General features: G+C 46.1%; 1 pseudogene; it reads right to left on the reverse strand.

The window, feature by feature from the left end:
• Window positions 1-8,791: 8,791 nt before the first annotated feature.
• LOC147991815 (uncharacterized) lies at window positions 8,792-9,987 on the reverse strand (annotated as a pseudogene).
• Between the last annotated feature and the right edge of the window lie 1,256 nt (window positions 9,988-11,243).

Below are 11,243 nucleotides of genomic sequence, written 5' to 3' on the forward strand. Positions count from 1 at the left end.
CAAGCATATCAACAAGCAACCATGTCTTTCAAAATATAAACGCTAAAGTAAGTTATCCCTAGCCCATCATGCTTAATCATTGATCCATTCATGAAACACACTCGCATATTAACTACACCTAATGCTCAAGTACGATCATAGTGCCCCCTAGTTGGTGCTTTATAAGAGAAGATGGAGACTCAGATAAAAAATAAAAAATTGCATAAAGTAAAATAAAGGCCCTTCGTAGAGGGAAGTAGGGATTTGTAGAGGTGCCAGAGCTCAAAGCAAAAATTGAGAGAAAGAAACATTTTGAGAGGCATACTTTTCCCACCAATGAAAACGACTTACAGCTCCCAACACTTTCCATGCTAGATATATCATAGGCGGTTCCCAAATAGAAAATAAAATTTACTCCTTTTTCCACCATACTTTCACTTTCCATGGCTAACTGTATCCATGGGTGCCTTCCATACCAACACTTTCCAAGGAATTTATTATTTGACAACATAAAGTAATTCATTTTTCATTTCAGGACTGGGCATCCCTAACACCTTTGCCTTACTATCGTGCAATGACAAGTGAATAAACACTCATCGTAAGAGTAACACATCTAGCATGGAAAATATTGGCCACCCCTCACCGCCTCGTGAGCGGTACGAGCACACAAAAGAGAAATTTATTTTAAAAAATAGAGATGGCACATACAAATTTGCTTAGAACGGTAAAAGAATACCGCATATAGGTAGGTATAGTGGACTCATGTGGCAAAACTGGTTTAAAGGATTTTGGATGCACAAGTAGTGATCATACTAAGTGCAAAATGAAGGCTAGCAAAAGATTGAGAAGCGACCAACCAAGAAATGAATAATCTCATAAGCGAGCATTAAGAATAATTAACACCGAATATTGCACCACAAGTAGGATGTAATTTCATTGCATAACTATTGAATTTCGTGCTTCCATAGGGAATCACAAACCTTAACACCAATATTCTTACTAAAGCACGATTACTCATCAACATGACTCACATATCACATCATCATATCTCAAAACTATTACAAGGAATCAAGTTTATTTTGTCCAATGATCTTCATGAAAGTTTTTATTATATCCTTCTTGGATATCTATCACTTTGGGACTAATTTTCATGTGTTGCTTTTGATAAGCTCAAACAAATATAAGTGAAGATCATGAGCATACTATTTCTTTCTCTCAAATTAATTTAAGTGAAGCAAGAGAGAATTTCTTGAAAATTTTACTAAATCTCAAATAAAACTAAGTGAAGCAAGAGAGAATTCTTCAAAAATACTAAAGTACACCGTGCTCAAAAAGATATAAGTGAAGCACTAGAGCAATTCCATAGCTCATAGAAATTTAAGTGAAGCATAGAGAGCAACTCTAACAAGTCATGGCATAATTTTGGCTCTCTCAAATAGGTGTGTCCAGCAAGGATCCATGAATTAAAACAAAAGGCAAAACAAGCAAAGACTCAAATCATACAAGATGCTCCAAGCAAAACTCATAGTATGTGACGAATAAAAATATAGTTTTGAGTAAAATACCGATGGTTGTTAGAAGAAAGAGGGGATGCCACTCGGGGCATACCCAAGCTTAGTTGCTTGCTTCTCTTTGGATAATAGCTTGGGATTCCATGGGCATCCCCAAGCTTACACTCTTCTTACTCCTTATTCCTTCATCCATCGTAACATCACCCAAAGCTTGAAAACTTCAATCACACAAAACTCAACAAAACCTTCGTAAGTTCCGTTAGTATAAGAAAGCAAATCACTACTATAAGTACTGTTGCAACTCATTCATATTTTATTCTTGCATTATATTTACTATATTCCAAATTTTCTATGGCAAAAACTCTTCAAAGAAAACCATAGAATCATCAAAACAAGCACACAACGCAAAGAAAACAGAATCTGTCAAAAACAGAATAGTCTGTAGCAATCTGGATATTTTGAATACTTCTGTAACTTCAAAAGTTCTGAAAAGTTAGGAAGGCCTGAGAAATTTGTATATTAATCTTCTGAAAAACGAATTGGTATTTTATCATGCTCTGGTTAAAAATTAGAATTATTTTTGTGAGCGCAAAAGTTTCTATTTTTCAGCAAGATCAAACAACCATCACCCAAGAAGATCCCAAATGCTTTGCTTGGCACAAACACTAATTAAAACACGAAAAACACAATCATAATAGTAGCATAATTGTGCAAACAGAATAGAAAGCAAAAAGCAAAAATAAATTTTATTCATTGGGTTTCCTCCCAACAAGTGCTATTGTTTTGCGCCCCTAGCTAGGCATAAAGCAAGGATCTAAGTTTTGTCATCCTTCTTCTTAATTTCCTTAGAGGTGTTTTCGTCATGAGGTTTTGTAAAAACAACATAAAACATATTATCCATAGAAACCTTAGCACTATTAAGTTGCTTAACATCATAACCCCTTTAATTTTCGGCAACAATCCAAGAGTAATATTGATTAACATTATTGAAAACTTGTTGGATTATGTCTGAAATGGGGACTTCCTTTTTAAGATTATCATCAAAGATTTGATTATCCCCAATCAAATGTCTTAATGTATAATCACTATTGTAAAGAATTTCATCTATCACGGGCTTTTCACGATTCATACCATAAAAAACAAAGATTTCTTTAGCCTTAGGATTCTTTATAACGGGAAGCTCAAAAAAAATCTTTGCAAAGTAGGATGAGTACGGATAAATTTACTTTCAAGTTTCAGAACTAGTGCTGAAATAGCATCTGCATAAGATCTAGTATTTCTAAGTATAGGAGCATCATCAAGACTTAGATTTCCAACACAATTGAAAAATTCTTGGATACATTCTTTTCCCATAACATTCCCTTGTCCCAAGATAAAAGTTTTGGCATCCAGATTGCCCGTACGTCCAATCTTAGGAGTTAGGCCATCATTTGTTGCTGCCATACTGAAATCACTCATGATTGTAGGCAAAGGATAGATCTGATGAGAAAACGGCGAATGAAAAGAGGGCGAATAAAACGGCAAATTTTTGTGAAGTGGGGGAGGGGAAAACGAGAGGCAAATGGCAAATAATGTAAATTGTAAGGAGTTGAGATTTGTGATTAGGAACCTGGTAGATGTTGATGATGTCTCCCTGGCAACGGCGCTAGAAATTCCTTTTGATGTCTGCTAGACTACGTCGGTATTTCCCCAAAGAGGAAGGGATGATGCAGCACAGCGACGGTAGGTATTTCCCTCAGTGATGAGACCAAGGTTATTGAACTAGTAGGAGAACCAAGCAACACTGCGTAAACATCACCTGCACACAAATAACAAGTATTCGCAACCTGACGTGTTAAAGGGGTTGTCAATCCCTTTCGGGTAACGGTGCCAGAAATTGGCAGATGGATGTGAGAGAGTTGTAATAATTTTATAGATAGATCGTGCGCGAATGCGAGATAAAATAAATTGCGGCAAGGTATTTTTGTATTTTTGGTTTAATAAATCTGAAAATAGAAGCAAATAAAAATAGATCGCAAAGGCAAATATATTAAAGAAGAGACCCGGGGGGCGTAGGTTTCACTAGAGGCTTCTCTCGAGAAAAAATAGCAAACGGTGGGTAAACGAATTACTGTTGGGCAATTGATGGAACTTAAAATAATCATGACAATATCCAGGCAATGATCATTATATAGGCATCACGTTCAAGATTAGTATACCGACTCCTGCCTGCATCTACTACTATTACTCCACACATCGACCGCCATCCAGCATGCATCTAGTGTATTAAGTTCATGGGGAAACGGAGTAATGCAATAAGAACGATTACATGATGTAGACAAGATCTATTTATGTAGAAATAGACCCCATCTTGTTATCCTTAATGGCAACGATACATACATGTCGGTTCCCCTTCTGTCACTGGGATCAAGCACCGTAAGATCGAACCCATCACAAAGCACCTCTTCCCATTGCAAGATAAATAGATCAAGTTGGCCAAACAAAACCCAAATATCGGAGAAGAAATACGAGGCTATAAGCAATCATGCATATAAGAGATCAAACAAGACTCAAATAACTTTCATGGATAAAAAGATTGATCTGATCATAAACTCAAAGTTCATCGGATCCCAACAAACACACCACAAAAAGAGTTACATCATATGGATCTCCAAGAGACCATTGTATTGAGAATCAAACGAGAGAGAGGAAGCCATCTAGCTACTAACTACGGATCTGAAGGTCTACAAAAGGCTACTCACGCATCATCGGAGAGGCACCAATGGACATGATGAACCCCTCCGTGATGGTGTCTAGATTGGATCTGGTGGTTCTGGAACTTGCGGTGGCTGGAATTGATTTTCGTCGACTCCCCTAGGGTTTCTGGAATATTGGGGTATTTATAGAGTAAAGAGGCGGTCCGGGGCACCCGAGGTGGGCACAAGCCTCCAGGCGCGCCCTGGTGGGTTGTGCTCCCCTCGGAGCACCCCCCGGGTGCTTCTCCGGCCCACTCGATGTCTTCTGGTCCATAAAAAATCCACAAAAAGTTTCGTTGCGTTTGGACTCCGTTTGGTATTGATTTCTTGCGATGTAAAAAACATGCAAAAAACAGCAACTGGCACTTGGCACTATGTTAATATGTTAGTACCAAAAAATGATATAAAATGACTATAAAATGATTATAAAACGTCCAAGAATGTTAATATAACAGCATGGAACAATCAAAAATTATAGATGCATTGGAGACGTATCAATGCCCCTTCCCCTTTGGCCCATGTGGCCCATTAACCTCTCGGGGTGTCCGGTAACCCCTCTGGTACTCCGATAAATATCCGATACTCTCCAAAACACTTCCGGTGTCCGAATACCATCGTACTACATATCAATCTTTACCTCTAGACCATTTTAGGACTCCTTGTCATATCCGTGATCTCATCCGGGACTCCGAACAACATTAGGTCACCAAATCACATAACTCATATAATACTAAATCGTAATCGAACGTTAAGCGTGCGGACCCTACGGGTTCGAGAACTATGTAGACATGTCCGAAGCACCTCTCCGGTCAATAACCAACAGCGGAACCTGGATGCTCATATTGGTTCCTACATATTCTACGAAGATCTTTATCGGTCGAACCATAACAACAACATACGTTATTCCCTTTGTCATCGGTATGTTACTTGTCCGAGATTCGATCATCGGTATCTTCATACCTAGTTCAATCTCGTTACCGGCAAGTCTCTTTACTCATTCTGTAATACATCATCCCGCAACTAACTCATTAGTCACTTTGCTTGCAAGGCTTCTTATGATGTGTATTACCGAGAGGGCCCAGAGATACATCTCCGATACTCGGAGTGACAAATCCTAATCGTGATCTATGCCAACCCAACAAACACCATCGGATATACCTGTAGAGCATCTCTATAATCACCCAGTTAGGTTGTGACTTTTGATAGCACACAAGGCATTCCTCCGGTATCCAGGAGTTGCATAATCTCATAGTCAAAGGAATATGTATATGGCATGAAGAAAGCAATAGCAATAAAACTGAATGATCAATATGCTAAACTAACGGATGGGTCTTGTCCATCACATCATTCTCCTAATGATGTGATCCTGTTCATCAAATGACAACACATGTTTATGGTTAGGAAACTTAACCATCTTTGATTAACGAGCTAGTCTAGTAGAGGCTTACTTGGGACACGGTGTTTTGTCTATGTATCCACACATGTATCAAGTTTCCGGTTAATACAATTCTAGCATGAATAATAAACATTTATCATGATATAAGGAAATATAAAATAACAACTTTATTATTGCCTCTAGAGCATATTCCTTCACTATTTGAGTTCCGCCGACGAGAGCTCCTCCTTTAGTTTCTTCTTCTTGGCGCAGGACGGGCGGAGGTGGCGGTCGGGATGGCGGCAACAGGGTGCTGCGAGGCGATGGCCATGGAGGGAGCGGGGGGTGGGAGGGTTTTTGGGAGGAAGTGGGAATGAGAGCATGTGTGTCCCCAACATGCGGACCAAGGGAGGACAAGGTGTTGTAGGGTGAAACCCTAGGTGAGATATTTTCACACTTGGAGGGGGAAAAGGATGAACACAAGAACACAAGAGAGGAATTCACTCACACAAAACTCAATAACCCATCCACTAGAATAGCAAACACATGAGATCCACAAGCATATAAGAACAACCCAAGGAAACAAGCCAAAGATAAGGTTCTTCCCACTCCTAAGGAGGTAAGGTCTTGATGATAGTCTTCTCCAAAGAGGAGGTCTTGAAATCCACTTGGGATCCTCTCCCAAAAGGTCTTGATCTCCAAGAGGAATGGTAGAAGGAGCAAAGCTCTATCAATATCTCACATATACTTTGCTAACCCTAAGCATGACTCTATGTACGGAATATATAGGTAGGTGGGCGAGGGGGCGAGGTGGAGGCCCAATCAGCCACTCTTGGACGTCCATCCTGAAGGGCCCGTGCACAAGGGCTAGGTTGGGCCCGTGTGCACGGGATCCAGTGTGCACGGGGTAAGTTGGGCTCATGGGCACGGGGGTCCCGTGTGCACGGTACACGCCTGTGCGCACGGGGTGCTACAACGGCCCGAGCCCGTGCGCACGGGAGTGCACGTCTCTTTTTCAGAGGGCTTCTAGGAGGCCCGTGCGCATGGGATCTTGGGGGCCTGTGCGCACGGGGTTGCCTGGGAGGTGCAGCCTTCGTCTTGTTGGACTCCTTCTCCTTCCTCGAGGCCTTGGGGTGCTTCCCCTCCTCCTTTGGGGTGCCCCTTAGCTGCTTGGTGGCGTTGGTCTTCGTACCTAATGACACATAGCATAGTTTGGTGAGGTAGCAACCAAATTTCATTCATGTCCATATCTATCTCAAGTAGGAGTGAGTTCACCTCGGTTTCAATGGCGCGTGCTCGAGCTTTTGTCATGGGTCCATGTGGTGCTTGATGTGTTGGTGTAGGGTCGATGGGGATGATGGAAGGATGCTCCGCATCACAAGGTCCTATCCGTCCACATCCTGTCCCTTTCGACGCAAACGTGGATCAAATTTTGGCCGAAAATAAGTTGCGTATGGACAAAAAACAGATGCCCATTCGTTTGCGCCGGCGTGTTGGCCGTGTTTTCTATATGTTTCAACTCAAATAGATGTGGCAGGACGAAATGGGTTCGCTGGAGTTGGCCTAAGCCCATGTCTCTCATAAGGATGGTGAATCTACTAAAGGATGTTGACCATGATAGGTCGGTGTTTGCTTCATTAGTGTCAGATATTAAATATCTAATGTCTCTACATAAAACTTGTATTACTTGTATTAAGCGTAGCCAAAATGCTGTAGCAGATTGTTTGGCAAATTTTGCTAGAACCGGAAAAAGAATTGTAGTGTGGTTGGGCTCTGGTCCACCCGGAGCGCTTGGTCTTAGCATAGTTGATTGTAATCCTGATATTGATTGAGTAATACAAGCTTTTACACGAAAAAAAAGATGCCTTTCTATTTCATTCTCGTGGTCATGTCCGAGCCGTGCCATAGGAAGGCGCGCTGAATTTTGTTGATGTTCGTTCTTGCTCATTTGTCCCGATCAAATCCCGACTTACACACACTCTCTACACTTTTTCCATTTTTGTCTTGATTATGCCAGCAGCCGAGAAACGCTAAGAACACGAACAAAAAGCGGTCACACGATTTGGAACGGCAACGATGCAAAGACGTCAAGGCCTTCTTTGGTTCATAGGATAGGAATTTTATAGGAATAGGAAAATCATAGGAAGTGAGATGACATGCATGTCAATTCCTATAGAGAAAGAGATGTCATTTGGTGCATAGGATAGGATTTTTTCCATTGAGTCTAGGCTAATGTTTTTTTCCTCCAAAACATGAAGGATTGATCCCTATCCTACATAGGAATAGGAATCCATTCCTACAAACCAAAGGGCTTCAAAGGAATTTTTCTTTGCAAATCCTATCCTATAGAATTCCTACAAAAACCCTACAAACCAAAGGAGGCCTAAATCGGCAGACCGGGCACGTCACGTGGTCGCGCAGCCACACGTCCATGCAGTGCTGGTGGTACATGTGCAGCTACGCCGGCAGCCGCTTAACCATGTCTCCATCCTCCAGCTCTCCGAGGCACGCCGCGCACTCCGACGGCCGCCTGGCCATCTTCCGTCCTCCTGCTGCTCGGGTGCCAGGATGTCGTCCGCAGTGGCCGTGCGCACCGGCGGCTCACGACCACTTCCTTTTTGCACCACGAACTGCGGTAGATCAACGGAAAATTCTCTGTCGCTCCAACACCATAGCTTGCCTGGCTCTGCCCAGCACCGCTGCGCCACCTCTGACCACGACAAGAGCGGGCATAACTGGTGGCGGTACAAATTGGCGCTGAATATTTTACGAAAAAGGGTTTCCTCACTTAAGCACGAACCATAATCAACAAAGCATCCGATACAAACGCACACCACACACCCAAGGCAAGATACATGAATGCCGGGCACCGACACACAACCACAACGACTAGAAAGCACCTAAAAGATGAGCAAAACGAAACCGCTAAGAGCCGACGGAAAACACCACCAAGAGGAGTGATCGTCCGGAGGATGTGTAACGGACATGCCGGACCAAGGACTCCAAGGCGGTGCCTCCAGGAAGGGTACAACCATGAACGTCGCCACCGTCCGATCCGAGGATCGAGTTTTCACCCGGAGTAAGATGGAAGGGGAAGAAGCACCACGACGAAGCCTGCAAGGAGGACACGATGTCCACGGATGCCGTCACCGTCGACCAGACACACTAGGTAGGTGATGAACCCCGGTGCTTCAACACTTCCGCTGCCCCGGTCCGACAACACCCGCAGCCACGCCGCCTAAGCGGCCATGGTTGCCTGCCCGCATCCGAGCCGCGCAACCCGCCCACGACCAATGCACGACTCCCGCCTCCAGGGCCGCCGCCCCGCCATGAGACCACCACGAAGCCATCAAAGGCCACGACTTTGCCCGGATCCACGACCCCAACCACCTCCAGAACCGCCGCCGACCAAGCTGCCTCGAGGAGGGCTGCAACCACATCGACCGGGGGAAGGGGAAGGCGAAGAAGTGGCCCATGGCCATGACTGACACCCATGTTGGCTCCAACTTTCCCCCAGAACCGAGTTCCACCCCCGTTTCGAAGGGCCAGAGCATCAGGAGGCATCGGCCGTCGCCAGAAGCCGGAGAGGGAGGGTTGCGGAGCCGTCCCCGCCACCGCCTGAAGACGCCACCGGGGGATCCACCCGAGCCGAGCGCCGCCACCCAGCCGCGAGGGCCCGACTGGGTGGGGGCAGCCCACCACCACCGCTGCCGCGCCGCCCCCCTACCAGAGCACCACGGCGAGAGGGACGCCCGCGACCCGGTTGACCGCGACCCGCGGCGCTAGACGCAATGCCGAAGCACTGCTGGGGGCACCGCCGCCGACGCCACCACCGGCCCGCACCACCGCCATGCCGCCCGCCGCCCGTCGAGCGCCACCATCGCCGGCCTACTTTGGGATGCTGCCGCGCCCGGCATCGAGAGCCATGCCCAGCCGCAGATCTGGCCCGTGCCAAACCCTACAAGCGGGGGACGAAGGAGCCCCGCCGCTGCCAGCGACGGCGAGGGCGGAGGAGGGAAGAGGAGGGGGTGCGGCGGCCGGGATCGGGAACCCTCCCCGATGCCTCGCGGGTGGCGGCAGGGGAGGGAGGGAAGGGAGTCGGCTTCCGTGTAGGCCATTGATGGTAGCCGGACGAGCGCGTAGATGGTGATAGTCGTGCCAGAGATTGTTAGACTTAGAGATATATTCTTGTAATCTCAACTAACTGTATCTCTTCCTCTCCTGTAGCTTCTCTTATCTCTTTTGTAACAAACCGAATCCCAAGCGATCGGTAATTCCTTGTAAGCCACGGCAAGGGGCGTTTCCTGTCGAAGATCAATATATACACACGTGGCTCCCTCACGAGGGAGTAGGAACGCTTCCCATCTAACATGGTATACAAAGCCATCCTCTTCCTATCGATCTAGCCAGCTACCTCCTTCCTCGATCACCCTCGCCATCCTTCCTCGATCATCCTCGCCATCGCCATGTCGTCGTCATCCACTGTCTCCCTCAACCTTGGTGCGCTCCCATCAGAGAAGCTCACCAAGACCAACTTCATCCTTTGGAAGGCACAGGTCATGATGGGCCTGCGAGGAGCACAGGTCACCGGCCTCCTGGACGGATCAGATGCACCTCCACCGAAGACGGTACAGCAGCAGCAGACGGACAAAACCGTCACCACCGAACCCAATCCTCTGTATGCTCAATGGATCTCAAAGGACCAGCAAGTCCTTAGCCACCTCCTGAATTCTCTTTCAATGGAGATTCTCGCCCAAGTTGCGAGCAAAGAGATGACCTTCAATCTCTGGACTGCCATCACCACCTTGTTTGCCTCGCAGTCCCAATCGCGCATCACCAACCTGAGGATTGCCATCACCAACACAAAAAAGGGCTCTATGTCTAGTAGCGCTTTCATCTCCAGGATGAAGAACCTAGGAGATGAGCTTGCAGCGGCAAGGCGCCCCGTCTCGGACCCAGAGATGGTGGATTATGTCCTTGCCGGGCTCGACAGGGACTATGACCCTGTTGTGGCAGCCATTGGCGCAGTAAAAAATTAGATCTCAGTTGATGACTTGTTCGCCCAGATAGCAGCATTTGATCCACGCGTGGAGATGCTCGGCGACGGTCCAGATGCAGGGTTCAAAACCTCAGCAAACTTAGCCTACAGGGGGCGCGGGCGCGGCTACAGAGGCCATGGGCGCAACAACAACTGAGGGCGCGGCCGAGGCAGGCGCCCCTCCCCAACTCCATCTGGTGGAAATAGCGGCGGCAACGGTGGTCGCGGTCGCCCACAGCAACAGCGTCAGCAGGTTCGAGACTATCCAGAATGTCAAATTTGCTACAAGCATCATCCAGGAGGTGCTCGTGATTGTTGGCATTGATATGATGATGAAGATGAACATGAGGAGAAGGGGGCCAACATGGTCACCGACTCCTACGGTGTCGACACGAATTGGTATGCGGACACAGGCGCCACAAATCACATCACAGGGGAGCTCGACAAGCTGACGATCAGAGACAAGTATCGTGGACACGACCAAGTGCATACTGCTAGCGGTTCTGGTATGAAAATCACTCATGTTGGTAGTTCAATTGTCAAAACCCCCATTAAAAATTTGCATCTAAAAAGAGTTCTACATGTCCCCTCAACATCAAAAAATC

The sequence above is a fragment of the Triticum urartu genome, chromosome 1A (assembly GCF_056163025.1).
Source record: "Triticum urartu cultivar PI428250 chromosome 1A, HENAU_Tu73, whole genome shotgun sequence".
Classification (NCBI taxonomy): domain Eukaryota; kingdom Viridiplantae; phylum Streptophyta; class Magnoliopsida; order Poales; family Poaceae; genus Triticum; species Triticum urartu.